At 47.6% G+C, this 20,850-nt stretch overlaps 1 long non-coding RNA gene across 1 annotated transcript in view; it reads right to left on the bottom strand.

The window, feature by feature from the left end:
• Positions 1–13,268: 13,268 nt before the first annotated feature.
• Positions 13,269–20,850, bottom strand: part of LOC133146816 (uncharacterized) — an 8,977-nt gene continuing 1,395 nt past the window's right edge. Inside the window, exons 1-2 of the long non-coding RNA XR_009711436.1 lie at positions 16,497–20,850; positions 13,269–14,580 (exon numbers count right to left, since the gene is read on the bottom strand). The exon at positions 16,497–20,850 is cut by the window's right edge and continues 1,395 nt beyond it. This is a non-coding gene — a long non-coding RNA (uncharacterized LOC133146816). The remainder of the gene's footprint in view (positions 14,581–16,496) is intronic.

The following is a 20,850-nucleotide window of genomic DNA, read 5'->3' as shown; positions in this document are numbered from 1 at the left end:
GTCGGGAGAGCATGCAAAGTGTATCAGGGATGTCAGTGCCAATCACCCCCAACGAGGACTCCAGATGACATGGGACAGACTGGACGCATGCTACGAAGCCCCTGAAGTAGTCGAAGAGACTCTCTGCCAACGCATCAACAATTTCCCAAAAATCACCAACAAAGACTGTGCAAAGCTCCATGAGTTCAGTGACCTCTTGATGGAATTAAGAGCAGCCAAGGCAGACGGAACCCTTCCAGGCCTTCAGTACCCTTGGTTCAAAGGCTGCCCTTTAGCCTGCAAGAGAAGTGGCGGACTAGCGGATTCAGCTACAAACAACGTTATGGAGTTTCATTCCCCCCCCTTCGGAATTTTCGTGGACTTCATCTTCCATCAGGCTTAAATCATGAATGACCCAAGCTTCAAGGCCATTAGCCAAACGGACATTCCTGAACCAAGCAAGAACACGAAAATGCACAGACAAAGGGAGATCTCAGTCCACAAGACGGACAATGGTGCTGCGGAGCGCAGTGCTGGAGCCGAGAGCCCTGTTCGCCAGTGCCCTATTCACAAAAGGCCCCACCTGTTAGGGAAATGTCGGGCTTTCCTGGAGAAATCCATAGAGGAGAGGAGAGCATTCCTGAAAGAGCACAGAATCTGCTTTAAATGTTGCACATCTACTAAACACATGGCCCAGGACTGCAAGTATACAGCCTAGAGATGCACCGATCCGACTTTTTCAGTTCCGATACCGATACCGATGCCGTGGCTTTGCGTATCGGTCGATACCCGATACCGATCCGATATTATGGTTGATTTAACAAGCTACATAACTCTACATGTGGAACAGAAAAGACCAAAGGCAATGGCATCAGGCAGACTACACAGTTCTTTGCTCTAAATTAGGGGTGTCCAAACTAACGGTCCAGTTTTTATTGGCCCGCAGCAAATTCTGAAAACATAATTGAATATTGCCCGCACAAGAAGCTTGAGCTCAGCTTCTCAGTTTCCACACTAGATGGAGCCCGCCACACAAAGCGTTTGACGTCCCATTAACACCCCCCCGGAAGAGAAGCGAACACGCAGCGTTTGACATCCGATTAGCCTCCGCCCCCCCCCCCCATTCGGGAGAGAAGCGAACGCGCAGCCTTTGACGTCACATTAGCAACCCGAAGAGAAGCGAACGCGCAGGGTTTGACGTCCGCTTAGCAACCCGGGGAAGAGAAGCGAACGTTCGCTCCATGTTTGCGTTTGTTTAGAAAACTCTCGTGGCATGCGGCACACGTGCTGCTGACGTATGACGTAGCCCGCGTCCCAATAGATTAAGGAAAGTATCGGCTCACAGATCGGCTGTATTTTCCGATACCCGATCCATCTATTTTGTTGATATCGGGGCCGATATCCGATCCAGATATCGGATCGGTGCATCTCTAATACAGCCACATGTATTGAATGCGGGAGTGAGAAACATAACTCTGCACTTCAGCCTGGACCAGTATCGCAGACCAAGGAACCAGCCCCCACTACAGAGCATGGCGAGGAGCTAGCTTCTACAGCTCCTTCGGAGGTCACAAGCAATTGCACCAATGTCTGCGGTGGCGATCAGAGCAACAGATCATGCTCTAAAATCTGCCTTGTCAGGATCTACCCTGTCAACCATCGTGAGAAAGCGACAAAGATCTACGCTCGATGAACATAGCAACAGATCTTTGGCTCGTTCCGAGTTCTTCGGCACCTTCAATGTTCAAGGACCCCCTTCGCCATACTCTCTCTGCACATGCTCTGGAGTGACAAAAACCATGGGGAGAAGAGCTCCGGGCTACCAAATCGAATCCATGGACGGCGAAGTTAGGCTTCTCCTACCAAGTCTTGTAGAGTGCAACGACATCCCAAACAACAGATCCAAGATACCAACTCCAAATGCTGCATCCAACCACCCTCACCTGCAAGCAATCGCTCAACTCATCCCAGAACTTGAACAGAGCGCCACCATAATGCTTCTCCTAGGGCGAGACATCATCACGGCTGTTAGAGTGATGCTCACTCTAACTTATTTTGCAAGAACCACTCGGAGACAAGTTAGTCGTTTTAGACACCTGCAGGCGGAGAGTTCACTCGTCGCTGTGCTTACAGCGATGGTCGAATGAAGTCTGACTCTCGCTTCCCACAAGAGCATCTTTATTACGAGAAAAAGAGTGGGGGTGACAGTGGACTGAATAGACAAGTTAAAGCCCTTGACCTCTAGATTGACCCTGACAACGGCCCATAAAGTCCACAAGCAGGTGAACTGTCCAAGAGATGCTCCATTCGCCCAGAAACTCGACCTTGGGTGGGTGATCGTCGGAAATGTGTGTTTGGGAGGGGTTCACAAGCCTGACACCATAAACGCCCTGTATACCAGGACTACAGAGCAGAAAGCATCTTCAAACCCTGCCCGAACGTCCTTCAGGTGAAAGAGAGGTACAGTCAATTCCAAGGCACCGATCATCCTTAACTACAGTCGACAGAGAAATTTACCTGCAACAAAGAAACAGACTAGCGGGGTTCTACAGTGTTTCAACAAACAAAGGATGATAATAAGGTGGCTCCCTCCATTGACACCCTCTCGTTCCTGAACACCATGGAAAGGAAACCAGCGATGAAACAGCATTTCCTCACCTTCATGGAGAAGGTCTTTTGGAACAAACACGCAGAAGTGGCCCCTCCTCTGAAGGAGGATGAAGAGCAGTGGCAGCACGTGTCTACAGAACTGAATCCTGCAGATATCGCCACGAGGTCCGTTACTGCTGCACGTCTCTCAGACTCCAGCTGGCTGTCTGGACATGCGTTCCTGAAGCAGCCCCTTAAGGTCCAGCCTGAAGAAGACTCTTTCAAGCTGGTGAATCATTCATCAGATCCAGACATCCATCCCCTAGTGTCGAGCAAATAACTCAGGTCTCAGCGCTTCTCCAAGTTTTCAAGTTGGACATCGTTGACCCACACCATAGCTCGCCTAACCCGTGTTGCTCGTTGTTTCCAGAAGAATTCTAGAACCGAAGCCAGTGTCTGCAAAGGTTGGCATCACTTCCACGTAGGGGTGTAAATCGCGGGTTTTGTCACGATACGATATAATATCGATATAAAGAACTACGATACGATATTTGCCGATATCTTAAAGCCTGCTGCGATTCATTCACGATATATCGCGATATAGTGCTCTCCGATCGATTTTTTTTTTTTCAATAAAAAATATAGAACAATATCCTTAATTTATAACAATTCATACGCAAAATCAACAAGGTACTGCAAACTCTTTATTTAGGAAATTACAAGAGTATTGTAGTATACAAATTGCTTACTTTAACACTGAACTTTGATGTCGTGTTTTTTCTTTAAATGTGCGGCGAGATTTGTGCTCCGTGAATATTTGATCACCGCATGGCAAGATTTACAAACTGCACGTGTCTTGTCCGTTGAGCCATCTTTTCTTTGGAATCCAAAGTGCTTCCAAACGAATGACTTGAAGCCTAAAGGGAAGCAAATTTCCTCGTCTTTTTGGACACTAGCCATAGCACCAGCCCAGGAGCCGCGTACTAGTTGTCGACTCCCCTTTCACTTGCCTGCTCTGCTCACGACACAACAACGCCGCGCACTGCTCCCTGCTCCCGGAAGAGGAAGCAAGCAACAATGAACTGGATTTCAAAATAAAGACGCGTCTAATGTCCGAGGTCAAACACGGCGATATAAATCGATGTTTACCTTTAGCATCGATACCAATAAATCGTAGAGCATTATATCGATTAATCGATGTGTATCGATGTATCGTTACACCCCTACTTCCACGCAACAATCTCAATCGAAGAACTCTCTTAGTCTAAAACAGGGGTGTCCGAACTACGGCCCGCGGGACCAGTTTTTATTGGCCCGCACCAAAGAAGAAGTACTGGGCAGGCTAAAGAGTTAGCGGAAAAATGCTAATTCGCGATCGTGCTAACACGCGCAAACGGACCTCTAAAGGAAATTAAACGAACATTTGGAGCAATACTACATTGTCCTAAAGGTTAGACCAGGGGTGGGCAAACCTTTTGACTCGCGGGCCGAACTGGGTTCTAAATTTGGACCGGAGGGCCGAACCAGGAGCAGATGGACGTAGTGTTTGTGTGAAGTAATATAAGCGATCTGTAAAGGTCATTGCATAAAAGATTTTGGCCTTTAGTAGGTAGTAAAGCATGGATATTCCAAACATGTTTTTTGAAAATAAATGCATTTATTAACAGCATTAAAAAAAAAAAAATCACTAAAAAACTGCTATCAGTGATTCTCATAAAATACGACACTGTTATTATGAATAACAGTCTCCATCACTTCAGTGCCTGCAGGTCAGATGAATGAAAGATGTTTATCTTATGAGATCACATCAAACGGCAAACATTCTGACCCAATATATCATCTTGAAGAATCGGTGAAAGCATACACCCAAATAAAGTAATCAAAACGGCAACACGGTGAGGGGTATCTGAAAATCAGAGCGGAGTTTTATCTCGCAAACACCTGGTAACAGAGGTGAGGAAACGGGAAACACTTCCTTAAAGTAAGCCTTGAGAACTTTACAGGTTAAGATTAGTCGCAAACAGGTGGTGCATCAATGTCCTTGCATTGTTTGAAAATGAGAATGGTCGCTAGTTTCAATCCCTGCTATGTGTACAAATCATATTCAAAATGCCTCCCCTTCATTTCCAGTGGGAACAGTGTTGTTGGTCTCCCTTTTTCGCTAGTGCGTCATCCATCCATCCATTTTCTGTACCGCTTAGTCCCCACGGGGGTCGCTGCGTGCTGGAGCCTATCCCAACCGTCATCGGGCAGTAGGCGGGGGACACCCTGAACTGGTTGCCAGCCAATTGCAGGGCACACAGAGACAAACAACCGTACGCACTCGCACTCACACCTAGGGACAATTTGGAGTGCTCAATCGGCCTAACAAGCATGTTTTTGGGATGTGGGAGGAAACCGGAGTGCCCGGAGAAAACCCACGCGGGCCCGGGGAGAACATGCAAACTCCACACAGGGAGGGCCGGAGGTGGAATCGAACCCGCACCCTCCTAACTGTGAGGCGGACGTGCTACCCAGTGCCCCACCGAGCCGCCCTAGTGCGTCATAGTCTGGAGTAAAATTTGTTGTGGCAATTCTTAGGAGAGATCCGAGGTGTTGGTCCGTTTACCTCGATCTGTGACGGGTTGATGTTGACGTTCATGTGGCTGAACGTTGCGTACGTCGAGCCAAATTGGCCACTCTCTTTTAAACACTCGGCACTGTGTCCACCTTGCTTTTCCTTGGGCGACTCATTTTAATGGAAGGATTCCAGGGGAAGGTTTGTGGGTGGCTTTAGCGCAAAACTGCATCTGAAAGCTCAGCGCGCGAATTACAAGAATGCTGTCGTCACAGCCCACGCTCTAGATTCGGGACTGATACAAATAGAGCGCGAGTGCGCCATGTCCGTACTACTGAGTACGTACACACACTTGTGAGTGTGCACCGAGCTTTCTGACACGGCTTCCGGTAGTATATGCGCAGGCGAGTGGTTCCCCATCTACTGGGGAACAACTTTTATTATTATACATTTTTTATAACAAGGTAGAAGTGTACATACTGTAAATATGTTCTTAGAACTCTTTTATTATTATAACAATTTTCTATAACAAGGTACAACACTGTAAATATGTTTTTAGAACTCTTATTATAATATATATATATATATTTTAAAAGGTACAAGTGTACGCACTGCAATTGTGTGGGCACTCCTTGCCTTCTGCTGGCGTGTGGGCAAGTTTTGTGCCACAATTCCTCAGTTTAGAAGTTTTAGTTTGACTTTTAATTCCTTTTTTCAAATTTGGAAAAAAAATCTGCGATGTAGTGAAACCGCGATAAACAAACCGTGATGTAGCGAGGGATTACTGTACATCACTGAAAACCAAGGCAATTGTGTTTTGTAATTTGGAAAGAGACGGTTGCCTTGTTTAAGGATTTCAGCTTAAAGAGACACTATCAGAGTAAACATGCGTACACAAACGACCAGCTAACAGGGAGTGACCGCGCTGATAAAGTGAAGTAGCTCCAAGCTGAACTGGCATCACAACAGTGATTCTTCACACGGGACTGTGAGTCAAAAATAAATATTACTAAAGCAAGCTACGAAGTGGCCATGTTAAGACTGTTGATGTTATGGACCTGTAGACCTGACACAAACTACCGTTTTTTTCCATGTATAATACGGAAAATTTAACTAATTTATTGTCCTAAAATCTGGGTGTGCATTATACATGGGTACAATTTTGTTTTAATTTTTTTATTTATTTTTATTTTTATAGAAAATCATGGTACAACAATTCTTGAAGAAAATCTATTCACGGATGGAGTGTGGAAAGGAGCAGGGCGACCAAGTGCAGCTTGGACCAGGGTTCATTGGAGGAACTCAAAACACAGACTTGGTAAACTAACATTACTCTCTAGCAAAACCAACAACAGGACTGACCGACAAAGACGTGGAACAAAAACACAGGGTGACATTACCAAAGACAGGAACAGAAACCTGTGTTATTGTCAAATATGTCATGATTGGTCCCCAGTTTTGCTAGGTTGCCATGGTTTCGGTTCGCGTCACCCCTCCCCTCCTGTGTTCCCTCAATCAGTGTGATCATTCTCACCTGCCTCTCATTTCCAGTCACGTATTTAAGTCCTGTCTCTGTGTCACTCCCCTGTCGGTTCATTGCTAATGTCAGAGTCAGAGTCAGAGTCAGCTTTATGTCACCCGGTCCCTTTGTCTCACATCTCGTCCAGTATCTGCTGTTGGTTTGGCTGCAAGTTATGTCTGTTAACCAAGTCTAGAGATGCACCGATCCGATATCTGGATCGGATATCGGTCCCGATATCAACAAAATAGATGGATCGGGTATCGGAAAATACAGCCGATCTGTGAGCCGATACTTTCCTTAATCTATTGGGACGCGGGCTACGTCATACGCTAGCAGCACGTGTGCCGCATGCCACGAGAGTTTTCTAAACAAACGCAAACATGGAGCGAACGTTCGCTTCTCTTCCCCGGGTTGCTAAGCGGACGTCAAACCCTGCGCGTTCGCTTCTCTTCGGGTTGCTAATGGGACGTCAAAGGCTGCGCGTTCGCTTCTCTCCCGAATGGGGGGGGGGGGGGGGGGGGAGGCTAATCGGATGTCAAACGCTGCGTGTTCGCTTCTCTTCCGGGGGGGGTGTTAATGGGACGTCAAACGCTTTGTGTGGCGGGCTCCATCTAGTGTGGAAACTGAGAAGCTGAGCTCAAGCTTCTTGTGCGGGCCATATTCAATTATGTTTTCAGAATTTGCTGCGGGCCAATAAAAACTGGACCGTTAGTTTGGACACCCCTAATTTAGAGCAAAGAACTGTGTAGTCTGCCTGATGCCATTGCCTTTGGTCTTTTCTGTTCCACATGTAGAGTTATGTAGCTTCTTAAATAAAATCGGAATTATTATTTCAGTGAGTTCAATTATTAAATTGAACTCACTGAAATACAACGACCTAGTCGACTTTAAAACCATCCAACTCATGTACAAAATAAAAAATAATCAATTACCAAACAGTATCCAGAGGTTGTTTGAGTGGAGGGAAAGTACCCATTATTTAAGAGGAACACGTATGTTTAAAAGAGATTTGGTGAGAACAAACTTAAAGTTACATTGTATAACAGTTAGAGGTGTGGAACTATGGAACACCAGCAGTGACGAATTAAAGAACTGTAGTACCTTACCTAAGTTTAAAAAAATGTATAAGGACAAAATATTGACGGGATACCGTAACATGCTGTGAAGTTGTTTAAGTTGCTTTGTATTTTAATGAGAAAATATATGGTATATATATGTATGTATATGTGTATATATGTGTATATATATGTATGTGTATATATATATATATATATGTATGTGTGTATGTATGTATATATATATATATATGTATATATATATATGTATGTTTTTTTTTTCTTTCTTTAATATATTGACTATGGACAAATTCTTGACAGAATTAAATAGAAACATGTAGTTACATGGGGTAGAGTCAGATAAGCTTAGGCTTCCTTCTACTCCCTTTTTGAACAAATATGATTTTACGATAAAGGAAAATTATGATGCAATATCTTTTTTCTTTTATATTCTATTGTATTATGGAGTTATCATTTTTCTGTATTTTTATTTTTTTCTTGTATTTCTTTAATGTTCGAAATAAACGTTTAAAAAAAAAAAAAAAATCATATCGGATCGCTATCGGGTATCGACCGATACGCAAAGCCACGGCATCGGTATCGGTATCGGAACTGAAAAAGTCGGATCGGTGCATCTCTAACCAAGTCTGTCTGTAAGTTCCTGCAATAAACCCTTTTCCAAGCTGCACGTGGTCGCCCTGCTCCATCTTCCACTCCGTTCGTGACAGAATGAACCGACCCACACAGCGACCAGCGCTTGGACCCCCCTCCACCACCAGCTTCCGTTAGCCAAAGCCAAGCCAAAGCCCGAGCCAAAGCCCGAGCCAAAGCCCGAGCCAAAGCCCGAGCCAAAGCCCGAGCCAAAGCCCGAGCCAAAGCCCGAGCCAAAGCCCGAGCCAAAGCCCGAGCCAAAGCCCGAGCCACAGCCCGAGCCACAGCCCGAGCCACAGCCCGAGCCACAGCCCGAGCCACAGCCCGAGCCACAGCCCGAGCCACAGCCCGAGCCACAGCCCGAGCCACAGCCCGAGCCACAGCCCGAGCCACAGCCCGAGCCAAGCCCGAGCCAAGCCCAAGCCCAAGCCCAAGAAACCAAAGCCAAGCCCAAGAAACCGAAGCCAAAGCCAAGCCCAAGAAACCGAAGCCAAAGCCAAGCCCAAGAAACCGAAGCCAAAGCCAAGCCCAAGAAACCGAAGCCAAGCCAAGCCCAAGAAACCGAAGCCAAGCAACCAAGCCACGGTAAGCAACCAAGCCACGGTAAGCAACCAAGCCACGGTAAGCAACCAAGCCACGGTAAGCAACCAATCCACGGTAAGCAACCAAGCCACGCCAAGCAACCAAGCCACGCCAAGCAACCAAGCCACGCCAAGCAACCAAGCCACGCCAAGCAACCAAGCCACGCCAAGCAACCAAGCCACGCCAAGCAACCCAGCCACGCCAAGCAACCAAACCAAGCCAAGAAGCCAAGCCAAGCCACCAAGCCACGGTAAGCAACCAAGCCACGCCAAGCAACCAAACCAAGCCAAGAAACCAAGCCAAGCAACCAAGCCATGGTAAGCAACCAAGCCATGGTAAGCAACCAAGCCAAGCCAAGCAACCAAGCCAAGCCAAGCCACCAAGCCACGCCAAGCAGCCAAGCCAAGCCCAAGAAAGCCAAGCTCAAGAAACCAAGGCCAAGCCAAGCCCAAGAAACCCAAGCCAAGCCAAGCCAAGACCAAGAAACCAAAGCCAAGCTAAGCCCAAGAAACCCAAGCCAAGCTAAGCCCAAGAAACCAACGTCAAGCCAAGCCGAAGCCACAGCCGAGCGAAGCCACAGCCACAGCCGAGCCACAGCCACAGCCGAGCCACAGCCGAGCCACAGCCACAGCCACAGCCACAGCCGAGCCACAGCCACAGCCGAGCCACAGCCACAGCCGAGCCACAGCCACAGCCGAGCCACAGCCACAGCCGAGCCACAGCCACAGCCGAGCCGAGCCGAGCCACAGCCGAGCCGAGCCACAGCCGAGCCGAGCCACAGCCACGCCGAGCCGAGCCGAGCCGAGCCGAGCCGAGCCACAGCCGAGCCGAGCCACAGCCGAGCCAAGCCCCAGCCGAGCCACAGCCCCAGCCGAGCCACAGCCACAGCCGAGCCAAGCCACAGCCGAGCCACAGCCGAGCCCCAGCCGAGCCCCAGCCGAGCCGAGCCCCAGCCGAGCCAAGCCCCAGCCGAGCCAAGCCCCAGCCGAGCCACAGCCACAGCCGAGCCACAGCCACAGCCGAGCCACAGCCACAGCCGAGCCACAGCCACAGCCGAGCCACAGCCCCATCTGCGACGCCATCGGTTCCCCAAAGTCGCCGCCCGAGTGCGGTTCATGTCCCCCAAGTCGCCGCCAGAGTGCGGTTCATGTCCCCCAAGTCGCCGCCAGAGTGCGGTTCATGTCCCCCAAGTCGCCGCCAGAGTGCGGTTCATGTCCCCCAAGTCGCCGCCAGAGTGCGGTTCATGTCCCCCAAGTCGCCGCCAGAGTGCGGTTCATGTCCCCCAAGTCGCCGCCAGAGTGCGGTTCATGTCCCCCAAGTCGCCGCCAGAGTGCGGTTCATGTCCCCCAAGTCGCCGCCAGAGTGCGGTTCATGTCCCCCAAGTCGCCGCCAGAGTGCGGTTCATGTCCCCCAAGTCGCCGCCAGAGTGCGGTTCATGTCCCCCAAGTCGCCGCCAGAGTGCGGTTCATGTCCCCCAAGTCGCCGCCAGAGTGCGGTTCATGTCCCCCAAGTCGCCGCCAGAGTGCGGTTCATGTCCCCCAAGTCGCCGCCAGAGTGCGGTTCATGTCCCCCAAGTCGCCGCCAGAGTGCGGTTCATGTCCCCCAAGTCGCCGCCAGAGTGCGGTTCATGTCCCCCAAGTCGCCGCCAGAGTGCGGTTCATGTCCCCCAAGTCGCCGCCAGAGTGCGGTTCATGTTCCCCAAAGTCGCCGCCAGAGTGCGGTTCATGTTCCCCAAAGTCGCCGCCAGAGTGCGGTTCATGTTCCCCAAAGTCGCCGCCAGAGTGCGGTTCATGTTCCCCAAGTTCCTGCCGATTGCGCGTCAGGCCCCCAGTGTGTGCCGCGAGTGTGGCCCTGGGCCCCTGACCTCCGCTGAGTGCGGTTCTGTTCCCCTGGGCCCCTGACCTCCGCTGAGTGCAGTTCTGTTCCCCAAGTTCCTGCCGATTGCGCGTCAGGCCCCCAGTGTGTGCCGCGAGTGTGGCCCTGGGCCCCTGACCTCCGCTGAGTGCAGTTCTGTTCCCAAAGTTCCTGCCGATTGCGCGTCAGGCCCCCAGTGTGTGCCGCGAGTGTAGCCCTGGGCCCCTGACCTCCGCTGAGTGCAGTTCTGTTCCCCAAGTTCCTGCCGATTGCGCGTCAGGCCCCCAGTGTGTGCCGCGAGTGTGGTCCTGGGCCCCGGACCTCCGCTGAGTGCAGTTCTGTCCCCCAAGTCGCCGCCGAGTGAGGTGGTTTCCCTAGTCGCCGCCGCCCGAGTGCGGCCCTCTGCCCCTTGTCGCTGCCCCCCGGGTGCGGCTCTCTGCCCACCCGCCCCCCCCGCGTCGTGAGGGATTGGATTTTTGGGACGTCGGGAGCCGTCCCTTGTGGGGGGGGTACTGTCATGATTGGTCCCCAGTTTTGCTAGGTTGCCATGGTTTCGGTTCGCGTCGCCCCTCCCCTCCTGTGTTCCCTCAATCAGTGTGATCATTCTCACCTGCCTCTCATTTCCAGTCACGTATTTAAGTCCTGTCTCTGTGTCACTCCCCTGTCGGTTCATTGCTAATGTCACCCGGTCCCTTTGTCTCACATCTCGGTCAGCTTCTGTTGTTGGTTTGGTTGCAAGTCATGTCTGTTTACCGAGTCTGTAAGTTCCTGCAATAAACCCTTTTCCAAGCTGCACGTTGTCGCCCGGCTCCATCTTCCACTCCGCTCGTGACAAAATATTGTTTGTTTTTTAATCTCCATCGCGGACCGGACGTCATACGGAGGCAGTATCACTGCGCATGCGCACTATGAATCCGATGCGAATAGTCCTCTTCTCTTCTTGACTGACAATGAATGTGATAGTTTAATACAATCAGCAAATAACAAAATGCGTATTACAGGTAATATTTTATTTCACAACACTTTGCCTTGTTCCTTTCGTCTCTGCTGTTCACTTCAAATACGCTCCATACGAACGCAATGCTCTCGTATCAGATGCTTGCTCGATCACCTGCTCGTTTGCTGTCACAATGTACCCTACACAAATCCGAAACATTTGTTGCGGCTCCGAGTCACGGCGAGGGGCAAGTTTTGGTTTCCAAGGGTGTTTTTATTCCTCTTCAACTTCTCTCCCATACAGAGCCGCCTTTTTCACATGTCCGCATGTCACTTTCCTCTTTTCATTTTAACCTAACTGATTGCGGTGGTGCCTTTACGGGCAGTCGGAGAAATCAACGCCAACAAAAAAAATAAATCCAGCCTAGTTAAAACCATACCAAAGACTATAAAAATGGGACCCATTGCCTCCCTGCTTGGCACTCAGCATTAAGGGTTGGAATTGGGGGGTTAGATCACCAAATGATTCCCGAGCGCGGCGCCGCTGCTGCTCACTGCTCCCCTCTCCCCCAGGGGATGGATCAAAATCACACGGGGATGGGACAAATGCAGAGGACAAATTTCACCACACCCAGATGCATGTGTGACGATCATTGGGACTTAAAAATAAATAAATAAAAAATAAAAAATTTGGGTGCGTATTATACATGGGGGTGCATTATACATGGAAAAAACCGGTATTATTTTCTGAAAGATAATGTAAATGACAAGAGCAAAATTCACTAGTTTTAAGTTTTAAAATAATAACAGACAACTTTGCATTACTTATAACTCCCGTTTAAAATGTTCATGAGGCAAAAGTAATTTTAAACTCATGTAATTTTAAGGTATTTCATACAGTTTGTTCAATGTTATCTGACTCTTCAGATATGAATGAAAAGCAGAATTTGTGTTTTTAGAGTTGTTCACATCTGCCTGAGTGACTCATATTTGGTTATTTTGTCAAGACAATTGTGACAATGAAATTTGGTTTATAACAGTGTGTATTTGCATGACATTTTTGAAGTTAGAAAATGTCCGAAAAAACTATTGGCTCCCGGGCCCCTTCACTTCATCAAATCTGGCCCTCCTTGCAAAAAGTTTGGACACCGCTGGTCTAAAAGAACCATCATCCGGGCAGTTCAAGAGGAGATCTACCCTCACGAGTACGCCTGTCTGCGAAAGAAGGAGAAACTTTCCAAAGACAGCCCTATCAAAACCTTAGATTCCTTCATCGACGCTGATGGTCTGCTGAGGGTCGGAGGTCGTGTCAGAGAAGCGCAGCTCCAGCAAGAGGAGAAAACCCCTCTCATCATACCTGCCAAACATCACATAGCAACGCTCTTGGTTCGACACCACCATGAGAAGACCAAACATCAGGGACGACTGTTCACTGAGGGCGCTATGTGGGCCGGCGGTTTCTGGATAATTGGTGGCAAAAGGCGTGTGAGCAGTGTTGCGTTTTGTTCAAGATGTCCGTCGTTGAGCAAAGAAAACAAAGATGTGGAGTAATAGTTGGTTCTTTATTTGCAAGAGCTTGGGTTGCTTCACGGCAGTCAGTACAAGTGCACTTCAGTAGATGAGAACAACAACGTCAGACTCCAGATCAGAAGATTTTATACTGTCCGCAAGCAGGAATACGGAAGGGGAGGGGAAAAGAAGGAAAAACATATCCTCATAAGAATGACTTGTTATCTACTAAATGTTTTGTATCAATGTGTCATGACGTTAAGGAGCTCTGCCTTATGTGTAATGGAAAAGTTACCAAGCTGTGTGTGCCGTGTCTGTGCTCTGATAGAGCAACTATGTTTGTATAAATTAATATAAAATTAATATAAAACATTTAGACATTGCTGTTGCTCCCTTTTCAGTCCCCCTTTTGACCTCGACAGAGGTCAACCAAAAGACAAGGACAAACTAACAAAGTACGTCATGAACGCGGGAATATTGGATCATCTGAGAAGTCAATCTTATGTCGGGGTTGGGGGAATAATGGCGGCTGTAAGCATGAGAGTATCAATGTCCGTGCAGGTGTCATTAGAATGTGCGGCAGAAATTTGTATCAATTCGAGGGAAGGCTGCAATTCGAGCCATATCAGTGGAGACATGATTAAGAGAGCAAGAGCACAAATACCTAACATTAAGAGAGTAAATGAGGGAGGACAGGGTGGGGGTTGCAAAAGGTGATACATGATCAAAAACTTCAATGTCAGCAAGAAACCGCCGTGAGGAGGAGGTCTAACCTCAATTCTCCTGTTCAACTTGAGTGTGTGAGTGAAAAACCTGCGGCATGCAGGGAAAGGCTCACACGGTCCTTTTGCCTTAGGCGACCACAGTGTTATCAATAACATTAGTCCGAGATAACACTTGCTCGTAGTAGTTCAGCCGTTGGGGGCTTGGCACGCCCACTGGTAGAGGGTAAGCACAGTTCTTACCCCCTTTGCAGCTCTGCTCCGTCCGGAAGGAACCTGAAAACAGCTGCTGTGCAGTCTTGGTCTTCAATGGCTCAGGGTAGACTACCTGGCCACCAAGGGGAAGAGGATTATTCCGCCTCTTTTTCAATTGGGAGTGGGGACGCTGTCGATGGCGGATCTGGATCTATGCAAGAATCCTTCACAGGGGCACACTGGGAGAGATGATACCACGTGTCTCCTTTGCCGGCCAGCCGGACGGCATGCGATGTGCGCTCCACCACTGCAAAAGGTCCAGTCCACCGAGGCTCTGTCCACTTTCTCTTCAGGACTTTCAGCCAGATAGTTGGGGTGATTTGAATCTCGGCGGCCCCATCTGGGTCCGCTGCAGTGTGCTCAGCAAACCTGGAATCATAAAACTGGACAATTGGTCTAATCATTAGAAATTAGACCAGGGGTCACCAAACTACGGCCCGCGGGCCGGATACGGCCCACGGGACCGTTTAATCCGGCCCGCCAACCCTGAACAAATTGTATTATTAAACTTTTTTTTTTGGTCATTTTGCCTGCAATGACTGCGTTTCCCCAGTAGATGGGGAAGAGCTCGCCTGCGCATTTACTACCGGAAGCCGTGTCAGAAAGCTCGGTGCACACTCACAAGTCCGTGTACGTACTTGGCGCACTCGCGCTCTATTTGTATCAGTCCCGAATTTAGAGCGTGGGCTGTGACGACAGCATTCTTGTAATTCGCCCGCTGAGCTTTCAGATGCAGTTTTGCGCTAAAGCCACCCACAAACCTTCCCCTGGAATCCTTCCATTAAAATGAGTCGCCCAAGGAAAAGCAAGGTGGACACAGTGCCGAGCGTTTAAAAGAGAGTGGCCAATTTGGCTCGACGTACGCGACGTGACGTTCAGCCACATGAACGTCAACATCAACCCGTCACAGATCGTGGTAAACGGACCAACACCTCGGATCTCGCCTAAGAATTGCCACAACAAATTTTACTCCAGACTATGACGCACTAGCAAACTTTAACAAAAAAGACAGCGGTGTCTACAAGCCTACTAGAACCTACAAAAGGATTATAAGGAAGGAACACAAGAACTTTAAGAGACTGCTCATATGTGTCAGAGAGATTCTGCTCTGACAACTGAGCTGAACTTTTATCTGTTAAGATTGTGCATGGCACAACAGAAAGTTAATGCTCCATGGCTTTTTTTTCTATGAAGAACCCAGAGAGAGTTATTTAGTTATTATTTGTTTCCTGTTTTTTCTGTGAAGAACTCAGAGAGGGTTATTTAGTAGGGGTGTAACGATACATCGATACACATCGATTAATCGATATAATGCTCTACGATTTATTGGCATCGATACTAAAGGTAAACATCGATTTATATCGCCGTGTTTGACCTCGGACATTAGACGCGACTTTATTTTGAAATCCAGTTCATTGTTGCTTGCTTCCTCTTTCCGGAAGCATGGAGCAGTGCGCGGCGTTGTGTTGTGAGCAGAGCACGCACGTGAAAGGGGAGGCGACAACTAGTACGCGGCTCCTGGGCTGGTGCTATGGCTAGTGTCCAAAAAGACGAGGAAATTTGCTCCCCTTTAGGCTTCAAGTCATTCGTTTGGAAGCACTTTGGATTCCAAAGAAAAGATGGCTCAACCGACAAGACACGTGCAGTTTGTAAATCCTGCCATGCGGTGATCAAATATTCAGGGAGCACAAATCTCGCCGCACATTTAAAGAAAAAACACGACATCAAAGTTCAGTGTTAAAGTAAGCAATTTGTATACTACAATACTCTCGTAATTTCCTAAATAAAGAGTTTGCAGTACCTTGTTGATTTTGCGTATGAATTGTTATAAATCAGGATATTGTTCTCTATTTTTTATTTAAAAAAAAAAAAAAAATCGATCGTAGAGCACTATATCGCGATATATCGTGAATGAATCGCAGCAGGCTTTAAGATATCGGCAAATATCGTATCGTTGTTCTTTACATCGATATTATATCGTATCGTGACAAAACCCGCGATTTACACCCCTATTATTTAGTTATTATTTATGTCATTAATAGTGTTATTATTTGTTTCCTGACTTTTTTTCTGTAAAGAACCTGGAAAGGGTTATTAAATAACCGTTATTTGGTTATGTGTGGCTTTCTGGAAAACAATAAATTTTTTAAGCTCCCCTACGATCGTCACACTTTTTCTGTTACAAACTGACGCTGGCCCCCCATCAGAGAAGGGAAAAGTTATGTGGCCCTCACAGGAAAAGGTTTGGGGACCCCTGCATTAGACTATAACGTATGTGCGCTTACCACCATCCGGATCAGCAACTGGAAGGGCCGAAATTGGTCCAGGAAAACAACAACCTTTCTGCAACTCAAAACGAGTGTGCCCAGTTCGGGCATTAACAGACATATGCACACACATCAATGCGAGAGGGAGGGCTTGAACCCAATTCGAATTCAGTGTATCTTGCAGTTATCTATATCTCATGTTCAATTCAATTCATGTTCAAATCATTCAGCATTTTCCCAAAATGGTTCATGGTTCAACTGCTAAATTTGTTTTAATATTCATAATATTTAATAATAGTCCTTCACACTTATGTTATTTTACACCATTCACTTCTTCTTCTTCTATTTTATTCTCCTCACTTTTCTGTCCTTCTACTACTTACACATAATTCAACTGATTCACTCCATTCCACTTTTGACGTATTCCAAATATTCACGAGATGAGGGCTTCCATTTTTCTCGTTCTAAAAATATTCCGTTTTCGCAAAATTCACGACAAATTTTTCCCCATTCATTCTGAATGGCACATTCAACATTTCACATTTACGTCGTTCCAGTTTGAAATTCGTATAATTCAGCACATTCAAATCACATTCGGAAGGATTCTCGACATTCCCAAAATTGCTAAATAAAAATAATTCACGTGATTTTTAAAATTTCTGCAAAATTTCACAAAATTTCGTTTTTCACCTCTAATTTCTACATTTTTCAAGTAATTCAACTCATTCCAACATCATTCTGCAGCATACCCCCAGAAGTTATTCAGTTTCTTCACCTTCACACGCAATTTCTCCAGAAATTGCATTTTCTAGTTATTATTCTTTTATCAAACATATTCCCTATTCCTTGTAATTTGTCTATTTATCTCCTACATTAAATGACCTTCTAAATGTTTGTTGCTTATCTTGTAGCTGTATGATTCGACACCGTTTGCAGTTTGTCTTAAAAAAAATAAATACATGTTAAACTTTATCATCTCTAAATTGTTACCACGCAATGTATCCATTCCAGGTTGTTGCCTCTCGTTCACTCCCTTCCTTACGAGATCCTTCTTCTGCTCCTTCCATCACTGTATGTTGAATTCTTACATGCCCTGTTGAGGCTTCAAAAACAAGTACATTTGAAAACACATTGAATCTCATAATTTACAAATTGATTCTACTTACTCATTTACACTCACTCTCCCCGCTTTGACACATTCATACAATGTGTTAAATTGTGTCATCAGGGATCAAAAGGGACCAACAAAGCGTGCCGGCACAGTATCATACTGATCGTAGCTGGACTAGCTGATCCAGTCGTGTCCGGTCATAGGACTGAAACGGACAGGCCTTCAGCATTGAACCATCTTATCGTCAATGGTACCCCTGATCATTCATCAAATCCTAGGTATTCCAATCTGTACTATACTTTCAGGTGAGAGGAATTTTATCCTCTATCGTGATCACAACACCCCAACTCCAAACTATCTTGGCCAATCATATTGCGCACGCACGCACCCACACACTCACAGACACACGGGCGCTCATTCATTCACCTACAGCCAACTCTCATCACACAACAAGCAAATTTAGTATGCCAGTGAGCAAGCAAACATTGAATCCTAAAAAGAATTCTACCTGTTTGGACAGTCTCGCCAATTAAATCTTTCGTAAATACATCAATCCAAGTTTCAATAAAATTATCAATAAATATTTCTACTCGAGAGGCTAAGTATGGGTCTGTGTTATTGGGGAGCATCCAGCATCAGATGGCTCCTCAAAAAATTATCCTAATCAATTATTTTCAAAAAGCAAAAAATAAATAGTCAGACTAATTCCTCTGGCGCTTTACTTTGTCTGATGTTTCACTTTGTCATGTTGTTAACCAGGGGTCCCCAAACTTTTTCCTGTGAGGGCCACATAACTTTTCCCTTCTCTGATGGGGGTCCGGCGTCAGTTTGTAACAGAAAAAGTGTGACGATCGTAGGGGAGCTTAAAAATTTTATTGTTTTCCAGAAAGCCACACATAACCAAATAACGGTTATTTAATAACCCTTTCCAGGTTCTTTACAGAAAAAAAGTCAAGAAACAAATAATAACATTATTAATGAAATAAATAATAACTAAATAACCCTCTCTGAGTTCTTCACAGAAAAAACAGGAAACAAATAATAACTAAATAACTCTCTCTGGGTTCTTCATAGAAAAAAAAGCCATGGAGCATTAACTTTCTGTTGTGCCATGCACAATCTTAACAGATAAAAGTTCAGCTCAGTTGTCAGAGCAGAATCTCTCTGACACATATGAGCAGTCTCTTAAAGTTCTTGTGTTCCTTCCTTATAATCCTTTTGTAGGTTCTAGTAGGCTTGTAGACACCGCTGTCTTTTTTGTTAAAGTTTGCTAGTGCGTCATAGTCTGGAGTAAAATTTGTTGTGGCAATTCTTAGGCGAGATCCGAGGTGTTGGTCCGTTTACCTCGATCTGTGACGGGTTGATGTTGACGTTCATGTGGCTGAACGTCACGTCGCGTACGTCGAGCCAAATTGGCCACTCTCTTTTAAACGCTCGGCACTGTGTCCACCTTGCTTTTCCTTGGGCGACTCATTTTAATGGAAGGATTCCAGGGGAAGGTTTGTGGGTGGCTTTAGCGCAAAACTGCATCAGAAAGCTCAGCGCGCGAATTACAAGAATGCTGTCGTCACAGCCCACGCTCTAAATTCGGGACTGATACAAATAGAGCACGAGTGCGCCATGTACGTACACGCACTTGTGAGTGTGCACCGAGCTTTCTGACACGGCTTCCGGTAGTAAATGCGCAGGCGAGCGCTTCCCCATCTACTGGGGAAACGCAGTCATTGCAGGCAAAATGACCCAAAAAAAAAAGTTTAATAATACAATTTGTTCAGGGTTGGCGGGCCGGATTAAACGGTCCCGTGGGCCGTATCCGGCCCGCGGGCCGTAGTTTGGTGACCCCTGTTGTTAACTGTCGCTTTTTATGCATAATTAATCTAAAGGTCAAAAGTTCTTACAGCCCCTTTAACTCTCCTTTTAATGGACACAACTCTCTGACAACATAATTTCCACTGAGGTGTAATTAACTAATAACTATTGTATTGATCAGGTACATTGAGCAACATAGACCCCTTGTGACTGAATTCAATTTGGTCCAAATGTCTTACAATTCCCAATTGAAAAATTTTACTTGGCTAAATTTCAACTCCTTTTAAGCTTGACGATCAAAAATATCTGATCCCACTGCTTGCTTCCTACCATTTTAGTATACTTGTCATGTCTCGTCCCCAGTTTTGCTGTGTGTAGGTTGCCATGGTTTCTGTTCGCGTCGCCCCTCCTTTCCTGTGTGCCCATGATTAGTGTAATCATGCTCACCTGCCTCTTGTTGCCTGTGTTGTATTTAAGTTCTGTTTGTGTACCACTTGTGGTCGGAGCATTGTGCATGCTGTTGTCATGGAATGCCACGCTGCCCGTTTTTTTTTGAGTGGCTGTTCGGTTCCTGTTATTGATTTTGCCAGTAAGTTATGTTAGTTGCCGAGTATGTCTTTTGAGTTTGCTGCAATAAACCCTGGTCCAAGCTGCACTTGGTCGCCTCGCTCCATCTCCACCACCCCATTCGTGACAGAATGCTCCGACCACTACAGCGACCAGCGCTTGGACCTTCTTCCACCATCAGCTCCCACTGCGACGCCCGATCCCTGTCCATCGTCCGAGAAGGTTCCAGCGCCATCGGACTTCGCTCCACGGCCGCCATTTGGACCTTGCTCCAGCCGCCATCGGAGTTCCTCCCGGCGTCATCGGCTGCGGAAGTCATCGGACTTTGCTGCCGCGAGGCCGGACACGCGTTCGCCATCGGAGTGCCCCCCGGCGTCATCAGACTCGCGGTCGCCATCGGAGTGCTTCTTGCGACAGCAGCTTTGCGGCCGCGATCGGACTGCACTGCCGCGACGCCGGACCCGCGGCCGCCATTGGAGTGCCTCCCGGCGTCATCAGACTCGCGGTCGCCATCGGGCTCCACCCCAGCGTCGCAGGCCCCTTTGACGTCGCCCGACTTCAAGCCAGGACCCGCGATCGTCCCACTGCTGCGGCGTTTGCGGTTCGGTTCCCCTAGTCGCCGCCCGAGTGCGGTTCGGATCCCCTAGTCGCCGCCCGAGTGCGGTTCGGTGCCCCAAGTCGCCGCCCGAGTGCGGTTCGGTGCCCCAAGTCGCCGCCCGAGTGCGGTTCGGTGCCCCAAGTCGCCGCCCGAGTGCGGTTCGGTGCCCCAAGTCGCCGCCCGAGTGCGGTTCGGTGCCCCAAGTCGCCGCCCGAGTGCGGTTCGGTGCCCCAAGTCGCCGCCCGAGTGCGGTTCGGTGCCCCAAGTCGCCGCCCGAGTGCGGTTCG

Source organism: Syngnathus typhle, linkage group LG22 (genome assembly GCF_033458585.1).
Source record: "Syngnathus typhle isolate RoL2023-S1 ecotype Sweden linkage group LG22, RoL_Styp_1.0, whole genome shotgun sequence".
Classification (NCBI taxonomy): domain Eukaryota; kingdom Metazoa; phylum Chordata; class Actinopteri; order Syngnathiformes; family Syngnathidae; genus Syngnathus; species Syngnathus typhle.
The sequence above is the reverse complement of the archived record's forward strand: the minus strand, read 5'-3'. Positions and strand labels throughout refer to the sequence as shown.